We start from the raw sequence: 14,070 nt of genomic DNA, 5'->3' as shown, positions 1-14,070 counted from the left end.
ATAGAGAAAAAATCGTTTAGGTTCGTGGAAACTTTTTACAAAGAATTGTATAAAACAAACCAAAAAGATACATACACCACAGTACACCATTGCCATTAATCAAAGATCAGAGAATATTCCCGAATTTACTCTTTGGGAGATAAGATATACATCCGATGACATCAAAAACAACGAAACATCTGGTGAAGACGAAATGGAAATCGAAGCCACTATAGCCGGTTCACAATTTGTTGATAGCTCACTACAAGTTTAATCCTAATTAGAAAACTGAAATACAGAGAGGATAGGTAATACGATATAATAGTAAAAACCAACCTAAAACTGACGGTTTAAGACGTTTTCGACTAACCCACCTTATATCTGAAGGAATACAATACCTTATAATCCTATTACGGGGGTATTTTGAATGGTTAGAGATGAACGACCAGTGTCGTAGAGTATATGATTGAAACATTTATTTGAACTAAATAAATATATTTTTTAAATTGTACTTATGTAAATTGTATTTTTGAATAAAACTTATTTATTTTATTCAAAAATAAAAAGTTTCTTGCCATTTGTAAAAGATACATTTATTTAATTAAGGAAAGAGGCGCCAAATGTCGCCTGGCATAATTTCCAATGTGTTTTAAATGTATCCATTATTTTCGAATCCGTAGAAAACTAATAAATATTTTTGAAAAATTTAAACGCAGAATGAAAGATTACATTATTACTGAGGGCAGAAAGCCCCTAAAAACTTCTACAATGTTTATTTTAATATATTATGTAACAGGGGTGAAAATAAAAGAGAAAATATAGTATAATTTTTAATTGAAGATATTGCATGCAAAAGAAACTTTTTATTCATTTTAATAAATATTTCATTCTGCCTTTAAATTTTTCAAAAATGCTGTTTAGTTTTCTCAGGATTTGAAAAAAAAAATGGATACATTTAAAACACATTGAACATTTTGACAGGCGACATTTTGCGCCTTTCCCCTTTAATACCTTACGATTACAACTATTATTACTTACCTTATATAATTACGATTAGAAAACTATTCAAATTCAAAATAAATAGGATCAACTTCGGAATCCGAGTCATCTTGAGGGTTAATAATTAGCGGTTGTGTCTCTACGGTCGCATCAATTATGTTATCAAGATCCCACATTTTTTGTTCTTCTTCTATTACATGCCTTACTGCATCTTTCCAGTTTTGTTCTGTAATATGTTGTAAAGACTCGTATAACAATTCACGTACAGCTTGTATTTTATATAACGTATTTTTTCTAGCCACATAACTTTTCATTTGTGCCCAAATGAGTTCAATTGGATTTATTTCGCAGTGGTAGGGTGGAAGTCTAAGGACTGTAATGTTTCGCCTTTCCGCCATTTTGTAAACTACGTATTCCTTGAACTTAGATTTGTGTTGCCGGGCAATTTTTAGAAGTTCTGCTTTTACCATTCCAATACTTATTCCGCAGCCAGTCAAGAATATCCTGTTTCTTCCACGCAGTCGTTGGAAGTCTTTCTACAAGTCGTGAATGATAAGGTGCATTATCTAATACTATAATTGAATTTGGTGGTATGTGTTCAATCATCTGCTCAAAATACTCTTCGAAAACATCAGCTGTCATCTCCTCGTGATAGTCTTTTGTGCTTTTGGACTGAAATTCCAACAAACCATGCTTACCGAATCCTTTTTCACTGCCAATGTGAGAAATAATTAATCTACTGCCTTTACCAGAAGGTGGGGAAATACCAGTAGACCAACCTTCCATAAAGGCTTGCCTGGAGCTTAATATATTTTTATCTGACCAAAATTTTTTTTAGAGTATGACCTGAGTTTACCCACGTTTCATCCTGGTAGAAGATGGGCCTTCCTTCAGCCCGAAATTTTCGTATGGATCTTAGATAATTTCTTCTCCAACATATTATCTCCTCCCGGTCAATCAAAAGTGATTTTCGGTCTGATTTCTCCCACCGGAAATTTAATTCTTTTAAAACTTGCCACAATTTAGTTCGTCCGATATGAGGCAAATCCGGGTCGTCTCTAACTTCTTGTAAAATTTTGTTTAGGTTTGGTACTTCTTTTTTGAAAAAAAATCCATGAATTTTCCTTCGAATGCCATTTTTGGCAAATTCATCAATTTCAATAGGCTTTTTCCCTCTCTTTAAGTGTTCGTTTGTGTTTGGGTTAGCTATACCGTGTTTTTTTCTTTCTGATAGGAACCTATATATAGTTGACTCTCCTACGCCAGTCATGTTGGCACAACTTTCGACTATGTTGCGGACAGTGTTTGTGGGATGGTACCGGTGTAAATTTTCATGATGTTGATGATGAAGCCATCACAAACAATCCAACAAAACGAGCACGAGCGAAAGGTACGTATATGTTCGTAGGTATATGGAATAAAAAATCACTCACGCACTGCATATAATTCGCAAAAGAAATATTCGAGACGCTAATTACTGCCGTAGACGCGGACACACCGACGAGCCGTAAATTACATGCGATCAAAAACGTACTAAACAAAAAAATTGTTTTCGTTCGTAATAACTTCACCCTTTTAAGTTAAGTTTCGAATATAAACTGAACAAACGAGGCACGTGGCCAAAGCATACCCATTATATTATTAAAAATCTGGGGAATTCCATCCTAATTATCTTGCAACGAATAGTACCTTCGGATATGAATTCCAGGTTTTCTAGTAATGTGATTAAACGCGAAGATTAGTATTAAAATATCCAAAGAGATAAGGTATTCTTTTTTACAAAATTGTTAATGGTTAAATTCTTATTTTTATTAATATAATATAATTACATAACATTAGCCGTGAAAGTTTTAATTGTTTTTTTGCTAAATATATTAGTATTAAAATATTATTAATATTATATATATATATATATATATATATATATATATATATATATATATATATAACAGTATTAAAAAATATTATATTATTATTTAATGAATAAACACCTCAGGAACGCCTATGGTTTACGACCGTTTTATGAGTTTGAGGCACATTTCGTGCTCTCAACAATTTATGAACGGAGAATAAAGTAGGTGAACACAGACTACTAACAGCACTATGAGACTTAGGCATAGATAACAAGAGCGACGACAGAGTCATAATTGCAGATTTTGACGACAAACCCCTTAACTTGACAAAAGTACAGTTAATAACATACGAAACACAGAATATTCAATGAAACGATTAATCTATAAGATACTCAATTTTAAATTCCGCAATCCAAAGGAGAACCCGAGTACAAGATGCTGTGGAAAAAATAACAACTTTAACTTAAAGTTGGGCACAATTTGTCGTGAGAAGGAATATAGATCAAGAGAAAGTGCCTTTAGAACTAGAGGATGCCCTCAAACAATATGGAACGACTATTTACCACGTATACATACAAACCGGATACAAAGTGCACTTGACAGGAAGGTATAAAAGCATTCGTTGGAGGCTTCGTCCAGCAGTAGACAATTTTGTAAGGTGTATGATGATAACCTTAGAAAAATTGTTTGGAAAGATTATAGTGCAAAAAACTATTAAAAAGATTCTGAAACTGTTTTCTTGTGACATGTCTAAGTTAAATATTAGTTTCAATGGGATTAAGTCATAATTGATTGTAATGAAAATTAAATTGTATAATTGATATTATCGTAGTAAGGTTATCTGAAGATAAGCTTCTCCACGTGCAAACTACAAACACTTGAAATAGAAATTCACGTTTAAGGCGGTCAAAAGGTAGTAATTTTAAAACATGGGGCTTGAAAAAAAAATTAAAATACACCGCTTTGTAGTTAATTTTAAAAGCGATAAAGTGATACATTAAAGTTTTTTCTAGCCATTCGTTTTAAAAAGGGTTGAGCTGAAAGGGCTTGAAGATGGTGCCAAACGCATGCGAATACAATATTTAAACAATAATATCTGGTTACTTTTTAGTCTATAGAAATAAAAAAAAAATAAAATCTTATCTCTTACTAAAATCTGTATCTGTTTTAATTGTTAAGTTATTTTGAAAAAAGGAGATTTTTTGAGAAATTTCAAAAATTGTGTTTTCAATTTAATTAAACTCAACTTATTCGTCTTGTGTTTAGAGATCAAATCTCTGAATCAAAACGACTGGACTAAAAATCTGGAAGGTAAGCGAAAAGAACCAGGTCTTAACTTTCTCAAGAAAAGTCATGGAAATGGTACAGGAGCTCCTTAAATGAGTCAGAGGTTCTAAGAATCTCCCCATTAGCTAGAATCGTAAATAAATTTCCTGACCAGAGTATAATAGGTATATGGAACGTAAGTAACATGTACGAGTTAGGAAAAATTCGTTACACCAATAAAGAAATGAAGTGACTAAATATAACCATTCTTGGAATAAGTGACATGAGATAGTATAGAGTGTCTATATATTACCAAACTATTGATTATCATCATTATCAGCCCGGTTTAAGTCCACTGCAGGGCATAGGCATCCCCTGTTTGTATCTAGAGTGCACGGTCTTGTGCAGTATAGATCTAATTTTTCGCCATATTTCGCAGATAATCTTGCCATCGTGTAAGTGTCTTCCTCTCTTTCGTTTATCCGTCCGTTTATTCCCTGTTCTCCATTCGGTTAACTTGCGTGTCCACCCTTCTCAGCCTTGCCACGTGGCCAGTCCATCTCCATTTTAATCTAAAAGCTCTCTCCACAACATCTGTAACTCTGGTTCTTTTTCGTAGATATTCATTTGTGATCTTGTCTTTTATTGTTATTTCTAACTAAACTCTTCATCCTTCGTTGTGCTACTCTTAGTTTTAAAGCATTGTTTTTTGTTGGAGCCAGAGTTTCCTCTTCATCCAGCCTTCATGTATCACGTCCACTGCTGAAAACAGGCCTCCCTTAAATTACTCCATCTTTACTATTTTGTGCTCTTTGTTGCAAATTATGACCCGAATGCGTATATTTCTTCACCAGTTCTACCACTTTGTCTTGAATAGTTAAATGATTATTGGGGACAATATTTGTCATAAACTTAGTTTTGGTCAAGTTCATTCTGAGGCCTACCGTCGAACATACAAAGTCCAATTCATTTAATATATCTGTGGCTTTTTCTAAATTATCTGTGATAAAGATAATGTCATCTGCGAAACGGAGATGGTTAAGCTTTTCGCCGTCTACTATTACTCCTCGATGGTCCCAATTGATTATTTTAAAGGCTGTTATGAATAATTTCGGCGACAATGTATCTCCTTGCCTTATCCCAAGTTTTATTTTTATTGGTCGGGTTTGATCGTGTATCTTAACATTCCTATTTGCATTTTTGTAAATATTGTTAATAAGTTCACTATACCTATGGTCAATCCTGCTGTCATTCATTTCTTCTATAAGGCTGTCTATTTCGATCATGTCGAACGCTTTATGAAAGTGAGGACAAGAGGTTTGTTCTATTCTATAGATTTTTCAATGAGTGTCTTCACTGTATGGAGGTGATCATTGGTACCATAATTTGAACGGAATCCTGCGTGCTCTCTCGGTTGGTAGAAATCTAATTTTTCCTCTAATGTTAATGTCACTAACTTAGTGAAAAGCTTGTATATATGGTTCAACAGGCTAATAGATCTATAATTTTCTAGGTCCGTTCTATCTCCTTTTTTACTCAAAAAGATGGTTATAGCATTGTTCCATTCTTTGGGCACCTCTCTTTGCTGCAAACATAGATTAAACAGTTTCCTTAATTTATTTAATAGCATATCTCCTCCATTTACGATAGTTTCTATTACAATTTTATCCTCTCCTTGGGCTTTGTTATTTTTCATTTTTCTTAATGCTTGTCGAATCTCATCTACCTTTATCTCTGGCATTAGTTCAGAACCTTGATTCATAATCTTTTTTGAAATGGCTATTTGTATTCCTGTTTGATCTACTCTTCTACTTCCATATAATTCTTCATAAAACTCTTCGACGTCCTGTATTAACTCGTCTCTAAGTGATATTATTTCGTTTTGCTTGTTTTTATAATTTATGAATTTCGTATTTCCCATTCGTTAGCTTTCTTCGTAGAACTTTTAGGCTGTTATTTTCCTCTATAGGGCGTTTATTATTATCGGTTTTAAATTTCCTTAAATCTCTCCTGATGGTCTTCGAAACAGTTTGATTCATTTCTCTTAGAGTGTTGATCCAGCAGCGTTTCAGTTTAAATGGACTTATTTTATCTGTTATCTGATTTTCTTTTAGAACAGTGCAGTCGTTGACTTTCTTGTAAGGCGTTTATGATGCAATAATTCAAGTAGTTTAGATCGTTCTCGGAGGTTGCAAGCAGTAGTAGCTTATTATTGATATGTGCTTGATAGTGGTTGATATCTAATGGGGGTGTCCAGATACCATGATATTTATTTTTAATCATTATGTTCTTTTTTATGTTGATTTGAAGTTTCGCTCGTATCATTATGTGGTCACTGCTTGTGGTAAACTTGTTGAGTACTGTTACATGTTTAATTATTTGTTTTTTGTCACTTATGATGTAGTCGATTTCGTTCCTTGTTCTACCGTTTGGACTTTCCCAGGTCCATCTTCTGTGCATCTTTTTGTAAAAGAAGCTGTTCATGTTGAATATATTATTCTGGAGCAGGAATCCTAGCAGCGTTTCTCCTCGGTCATTTCTTCCTGAGAAACCGAATTTAAACAAGGATATTTCTAGCTCTGCTTCTTTTACACCTATTTTTGCGTTGCAATCGCCACATAAAATTGTGAATTGAGTGCGGGAGTCATGAAGCGCAGTAGATATATCGTCATAAAGCATTTCGATTTCTTCGTCTGCATGATCTGATGTTGGAGTGTATACTTGGATAATTTTGAGTTGATATCTACTGTTCGGCTTCAGAATAAGATATGCCACTCTAGATGATATACTTTGGATGTTTATTACCTTGTTCGCGTGGTTTTTATGGACAAAGAAACCGATGCCTCCAACTGATGTAGCTTCAGGGTCAATCTGATAGAATAGAATATATGCTATGATTTCAGTGTTTTCAAAGTTTCCTCACCGTAGGTTATTTCTGGCAGTACTCACTGATCGAAGACTTTCCGCCTCAGACTAATCGATAACATAACCGTACATACTGATTAATTTTTTAGCTTACCCAACTATATACAATGGAAATATGATTTTATATAGCACTATAGTATAATAGTATAATATGGTATTTATTAAAAATTAAATCGCAAAAAATTATTATCTCGGTGCTCTTGACGAAGTTTAATTAAATTAATGCCAATAATAAGATAATCGTGAAATTAATCAGATTAATTTGATCACGACTTACATATAAATAGTTATAAAGTGTCATTTTTAAATTTTCAGTATTTGTAGCTGCTGCAATGATCACTAAAGAGGTGTGGCTTATATGCATTGTGTTGTCAACTAGGTAAGTTCAAATAACTTTCTTATCAAACACTTCTATTCAAAATCCTTCTTTCCAGACCTAAAATTAATTTCTGTATGAACAAGACTTATTGCTTTTTGAAAATCTTTACTTTTTTTATGTCATATGTTAGATTAGGTATTTAAAAATCATTTGCAAATATCAGACAACTCTATTGTTTTTTCTGTATACAGTAATGAGTGCGTTAAGACCCGGAAAAATAACGCAAAAGATGGAAAACATAACAGATATAAGGTTGAATGATCGAATAAATGAACTTTGATAAAATAAAGGCACATATCGAGCACAGTTTTATTACTTAACTCTTGCCCAAGTACTTTCGGTCCCTAGAGCATCTTCAGAGGCATTTCGTCAATTTTGGGCTATCCAACAATTGCAGAATGTCATACACATAATTAAACATAAAGTTGAACATAACACTAAACAAGGACAAACAGTTTAAAATTATTTAAAAAGTCGAAGCTACATTCTAGTCGGCAACAGGAGAGAGAATTCTCTCTCCTGTAAGGATGATGACTGTAGAAATGGAAATATAATAAATCCGTAAATTTTAGATTTTGAACTGAATTTGAATTATTTTGATTTTCCGCTTTATTACAATGGAATGAGAATAAATTGCAAATAATAATTTTTATTATTTTTAAATTTTGTCCAAAAAAAGGGAACCTCTGGTAAGAATTAAACCCCAATCTGCTAGTAAATAGCCCAACACTCTAAACATTGTACCAACTCCACACAAAATAGTTGTTTTCAGCCAGAACGTAAATTTTAGTTTGGTAAAATATTTTAGTTGAGTTATTTTTATTATTAGTTTAATTTATAATTAAAATAGCTACTATTATAATTAATCTTTTTTACATCATCATCTTAATTTATTCAATCATTTGGTCTAACATGAGAAATTAAAATTAAATGTTTTTCGACGTCAAACGTCTAATTATGACTGAAATAAACTAGCCATGTACAAGAACTAGCTTTATCTCATACTATCTCACAACTTAATATGTCTTCCATCTTTTGCGTTATTTTGCCGAGTCTTTATTAACGCATTTATCACTGTATATCATAAATTCATATAAATCAGAAAAGTTGTGTTTATATGACAGCCATGGATCTCTCAACATTCTAACGTAAATGTTTAATTAAAACTAGAAATAGTGGACTTCAGAAATATCAATAGAAGTGGACATAAAATTAACCAATAGTTTTAAAAAAGAAGGATAGTAAAGATAATAAAGACAGAATTTCAGTGCATATACTCAAAGACAAATTTGCTAAAATTCTTTTGAAAGGATAGTAAATTTAAAAGCGAAGTCTTCATATGACTTCCAAAATGATCAAAAATAAATAATTAAATAAAAACTCAATAAGTATAATATTGCGATTAAGCATATTGCATATTACAAAATGACAAAATACCAACTTCTGCAAGTTATCATATAGGGTAAAATTCTAGGAAAACGAATTCTACGGGAAGACGGATATCGTAGTTCCACAATCTCACCAAATGGTTTAAGTTCTCATGGAATGAGTTTATTTACTTATGGTTTTGTATCTTTTCTACAAAAATTCTTATACCTAATTCTAGTTTGGCAACTACAATCAATGTATCCAAATTCCCAAAAGATTTTATGTTTGGTACGGCGACTGCCTCCTACCAAGTCGAAGGTGCCTGGAACGAAGATGGTAAAGGAGAAAATATCTGGGACGAAGTAACTCACAGAGTACCATCACCAATTGTCGATAACTCAACAGGAGATGTAGCTTGCGACTCGTATCACAAATATAAAGAGGACGTGGCTATGCTTAAACATATTGGAGTCACCCACTATAGATTTTCGTTGTCCTGGTCCAGGATTTTACCCACAGGTAAGCCATTATAGTACAGTACTTTTGCTCATAACCAAAAATAAATCTGGATATATAAGCCTGAGTGATAGCTTTTCAAAATAATACAAAAATGTTTCCTTAAACAATATATTAAATGTATTTACCAAGTTCCTGTATATATCTACTTTTTAATTTTTCAGGTTTTAACAACAAAATAAACCCCCTTGGAATCGCTTATTACAAAAACCTCCTCAAGGAACTTAGAGCCAACAACATCGAACCTTTAGTAACTATATTCCATTGGGATACACCTCAACCATTAGAAAATTTGGGTGGATGGACCAACGAGATAATAATTGATAGATTTGTAGATTACGCCAAAGTGGTATTTGAAAATTTCGGTGAAGATGTTACATATTGGTTGACATTTAATGAACCGAGACAAATCTGCAATCAAGGTTACGGTAACCACCAAAAAGCACCTCTTGTTGATTCACCTGGTATTGGGGAATATCTTTGTACCCATAACCTTCTCAAGGCTCATGCAAAAGCGTGGCATTTGTATGACGAACAGTTTCGTAGTACGCAACAAGGTAAGATAGAAATAAGCATTACTGTATCATTACTATTAGTTGCCTTTACCTCTCTGCTGGGACGAATCTATATAACCCTTCACAGTCATGTCTTGTATTAGTATTTCTTACCAGCTTTTTCGTCTCACACTCCTTCACCACGTGATTATTCATTTTAAATTTTAGATTTATGGAATAACTAATCTATAATATTTCGGTTTTAGGAAAAGTTGGAATGGCGATAGATACAGCTTGGTTAGAGCCAGACACTAATAGTACTAAAGATGTAGATGCTGCAGAACGAGCACTGCAATTTGGTGTAAGAGATAATAATCGATTTTTCTTGTTTTAAAGATTATATTATAAATCACTTTTCACTTACAAAGAACTAACTGTTTTAAAGAAAATACTTGTTATCATATAAAACCAAATAGTCTGTTATTATTATAACAACGACTGCAGAGCAATTAGAAATATGTAATATGTCCGACAATATTGATTGGTTATCATAAAGTTAATACAAACTATATTTTTCAGCATGGATTTTATGCGAGACCTGTAACATTGGGTGACTATCCAGAAGTGATGAAGAAGGTAATCGCAAGAAGAAGTTCACTTGAAGGCTTTAGCCAATCGCGTCTTCCACAATTCACACAAGATGAGATCGAATACTTGAAAGGTACCCTTGATTATTTGGGACTGAATTATTATACCGCGGCGATGGTACAAGATACTGATGATAAACGAATAGATGTTATTTCTTCTGAAGCAGATGCGGAGGTTAACATGTATCAAAAAGATGAATGACCTAAATCGGCCTCATCATGGTTAAGGGTAAGTTTTTTGTTAAAATTATTTTTTTATCTAATTGATAAATCAATAATGATTGATTTTTTAAGTTCGTCCTTCTTTAGTTAGTTAATTTTCCTATAGTTATTCATTTTTGAATCCATCAAGCTACACTTTGTCGAAAGCTTTCTTAGAGTAAATCTTGAATATGTTGTCTGAGTCCATTTCAAATAGATAAAAAGAAACAAGAATAAGACTTACTCACAATCAATTTATTCTACCACCAACGACCGGCTTCGCATACTATAATTTGCTATGCATCTTTAGGTCTTAAGGTACATGGTAAACTAAATGCTGAAATTATAAAACCCGTATTAGGGTGCTGTCTGGTAAAGAAAATACAATAATTATGCTAATATTATATGTCTGTGATTATTAAATATGATTTAAAAATTGATTAAACACACAAAGTAAAATTAAGTGTCAAGAAATAATCGAGTAAATTCAAATTAAATAAATAAATAACCAATAAATACTACTTACATGCCGATACAAGGAATATTATTTAGTGTAATTTATTCCTATACTTTCTTGAGATCACAGTGTTTATCTTTGTTTTCCTAAATTATAATAATCAACTCATTAATATAATCCGTATTCAAAATACAGGTTGTTCCTTGGGGACTAAGAAAAACATTGAACTGGATCAAGAACACATACGGCGATATCCCAATAATAATAACCGAAAACGGTATATCTGAAGATGGTTCGTCTCTAGAAGATGATACAAGGGTTGACTATTACCAGGTAAATCCACAACTTTTGTAAGGGCTAGTATTTTTATATAGAATTCTTCCTTTAGCAACACTTGAGCAGTGTAAGAGATGCGATGGACGATGGAGTAAATATTTTCGGATTCACAGCGTGGAGTTTGATGGATAATTTTGAATGGTTACGTGGATATACGTAAGTATTACGTACACAAGTTGATTGGTTAAATAAACATCAAACAACTACAATCTAACTATATTTTTGAAATTTGTTCTTTGGAGTTCTTATGGCATTCTTTACTTCGCTTAATGTTAGCTCAATCCGTTCTTCATTTTGATTTCGTTGTTGTTCATACTGTGTGTCTGTTTCTATGATATCTGGACAGTTTTCTGAGAGTAGTTTTTTTAAAGTCTTCTTCTCGCTCTTCTTTTGATATGTATTGTATTTGTGTTTTTTCGTTGGTATTTTTCCTTAAAGATTTCAATATTTTCCAGGATTCAGATTTTCTTGTTTCTCCTATGTATTGTTTGATTCGTGCACACATGATCCTTCCAATTCTTCATTATTTTCCTTTGCACTTCTTCGTTTTACTTGTCTGGTTTTCTCTGTGTACTTTTGAATGCCTTCTGGTGATTGGGTGTTCATACTTTTCATATATAGAATTTTTTTTCTTCAATACATTTTTAGGTTTCTTCGTTTACTTTCACTTTTTGTTGCATATTTCTTTTCTCGAGTTCTTCCAAAGCTTTTAATGCCGCCTCTTTTATACTGTGTTTAACGTGCTTGTACGTTTCTTTGACGTTTTTGAAACCGAATTTCTGTAATTTCTGGTCAAGTCTCCTCCGAACTTCAATTTCTACTTGGCGTTCCTCCTGCACTAGAATCGATTTTTTTAAATTCTCTATATCTATCCGAGGTAAACCTTTAAACAATAGTCGCAAGATGCTAAGTAAATACCTACTTTTTGCTGTTTTGTACATATTTATAAAAATATTTGTTTCCATATTTAATTTAAGTTACAAATTTTAGGGAACATTTTGGGATGTACCGAGTAGACTTTGCTAGCCCAGATCGAACAAGAACACCAAAGAAATCAGTGGAATATTTTAAAAATGTGATACAATATGGATGTGTTTTAGGAAATTCTACATGTGATAATTAATTTTTTTGTGTCTTACAAAACAATATATATTTTATTTCTTATAAAAAAAATCTGACTAAGAATTTTTTCATTTTGTCTGTCTTTGTTTCTTAAAAAGCTAAGACTCGGGAAAGTATATTTAGGCCAAACAGACATACGGTTAAGAAGCCAAAAAAAAAAACTGGTAAAGCGATATCTAAATTTAAAAACGTACAAACTGTAATTAATGCTCCAATTAAGCTCCAAATTTGCATTAAATAGATATATCCACCAAATAACAAACACAAGACAGTAACAAATACAACAAACAAGATAAACAGTAACAAATAGTGAAAAAATCGTAGAGATTTGTGGAAACGTGATATCTACGAAAATTTGTTTGTAAAAATTATAGTGCAACAAACTATTAAAAAGATTCTGAAACTGTTTTCTTATGGCATGTTCAAGTTAAATATTAGTTTAACACTTTGGCTACTGTGTGTACCATTTCTGGTACACAGTTGATGTTTACCAGAAACTGCGTGTACCAAATTTGGTCACATGAAATGGTAATGTTTCAAGCTGTGTGTACATTTGGTGAACACAGTTCTGATGGTTTTAAATGCGTATCTAGGTTCCTACAGTTTATTGCTAAATTCTGGCGAAGCAGTTTGGGACTTAATCAACAGATGGCTGTACTATGACCGATTTTTTAAAATTATGGCGGAGCAGTTTGAGACTCCTTCAGCAGATGGCATATTATGGCCATTTTCTGACTTGCAGAAACTTGTTTGTGCAATATTAGTCTTGTGTGTTTACGGTTGTAAAATTAGTAATTAAAATGTCAAATAAAAAATTAAGTGATGCTGAACTATGTGAAATAGCCGAGAATATGAGTGAAATGGAGTATGAGTTTATTGGTGAAAATGATGATGATGATGCTATGGATATAGATGATCCAAATGATCAAGATTCGTGTTCTTCTTCCTCTAATTTAGAAATTAACAGTGATGGGCAAGAGTTAGAATTCGAATCTGATCTAGAATCTCTCAACAACGATTCTGAACCTGATATTTTTTTAAATAATCCTAATCCTAATATCATTTGGAATAATTGTGCAGGTAATATATAAATTAGTATTCACTTTTATAGTTTTGAGTTTATAATTTTGTAGGTAATTTGAACACATTTACTTTCACGGAAGATTCAGGATTCTCCCAAAGTTTTTTTGCACAAAGGGAAGGAGATCGTCCAATTCATTTTTATAAATTATTTATTGACAACGATATCTTATCACTTATTGCCGAGGAAACCAACAGATATGCTGAAGAGAAAATAGTATCAGGAATTACAAATGAAACATTAACAAAAACAGCATTATTGGGACAATGGAGAAACACAAATCAATCCGAAATTTTTGTTTTCTTAGGTCTTCTAATATGGATGGGTTTGGATCGTAAACCCACTTTGAAAGATTATTTTAGCACCAATATGCTGTACAAAAATGAAATTGGAAAATTTGTTCACATGTCCAGGATAAGGTTTGAGCTTCTTTTGTCCAATTTGCAC

At 32.5% G+C, this 14,070-nt stretch overlaps 1 pseudogene; it reads left to right on the top strand.

The window, feature by feature from the left end:
• Positions 1-7,287: 7,287 nt before the first annotated feature.
• LOC140445185 (myrosinase 1-like) lies at positions 7,288-12,597 on the top strand (annotated as a pseudogene).
• Positions 12,598-14,070: the final 1,473 nt, after the last annotated feature.

Source organism: Diabrotica undecimpunctata, chromosome 7, assembly GCF_040954645.1.
Source record: "Diabrotica undecimpunctata isolate CICGRU chromosome 7, icDiaUnde3, whole genome shotgun sequence".
Taxonomy (NCBI): domain Eukaryota; kingdom Metazoa; phylum Arthropoda; class Insecta; order Coleoptera; family Chrysomelidae; genus Diabrotica; species Diabrotica undecimpunctata.
The sequence above is the reverse complement of the archived record's forward strand: the minus strand, read 5'-3'. Positions and strand labels throughout refer to the sequence as shown.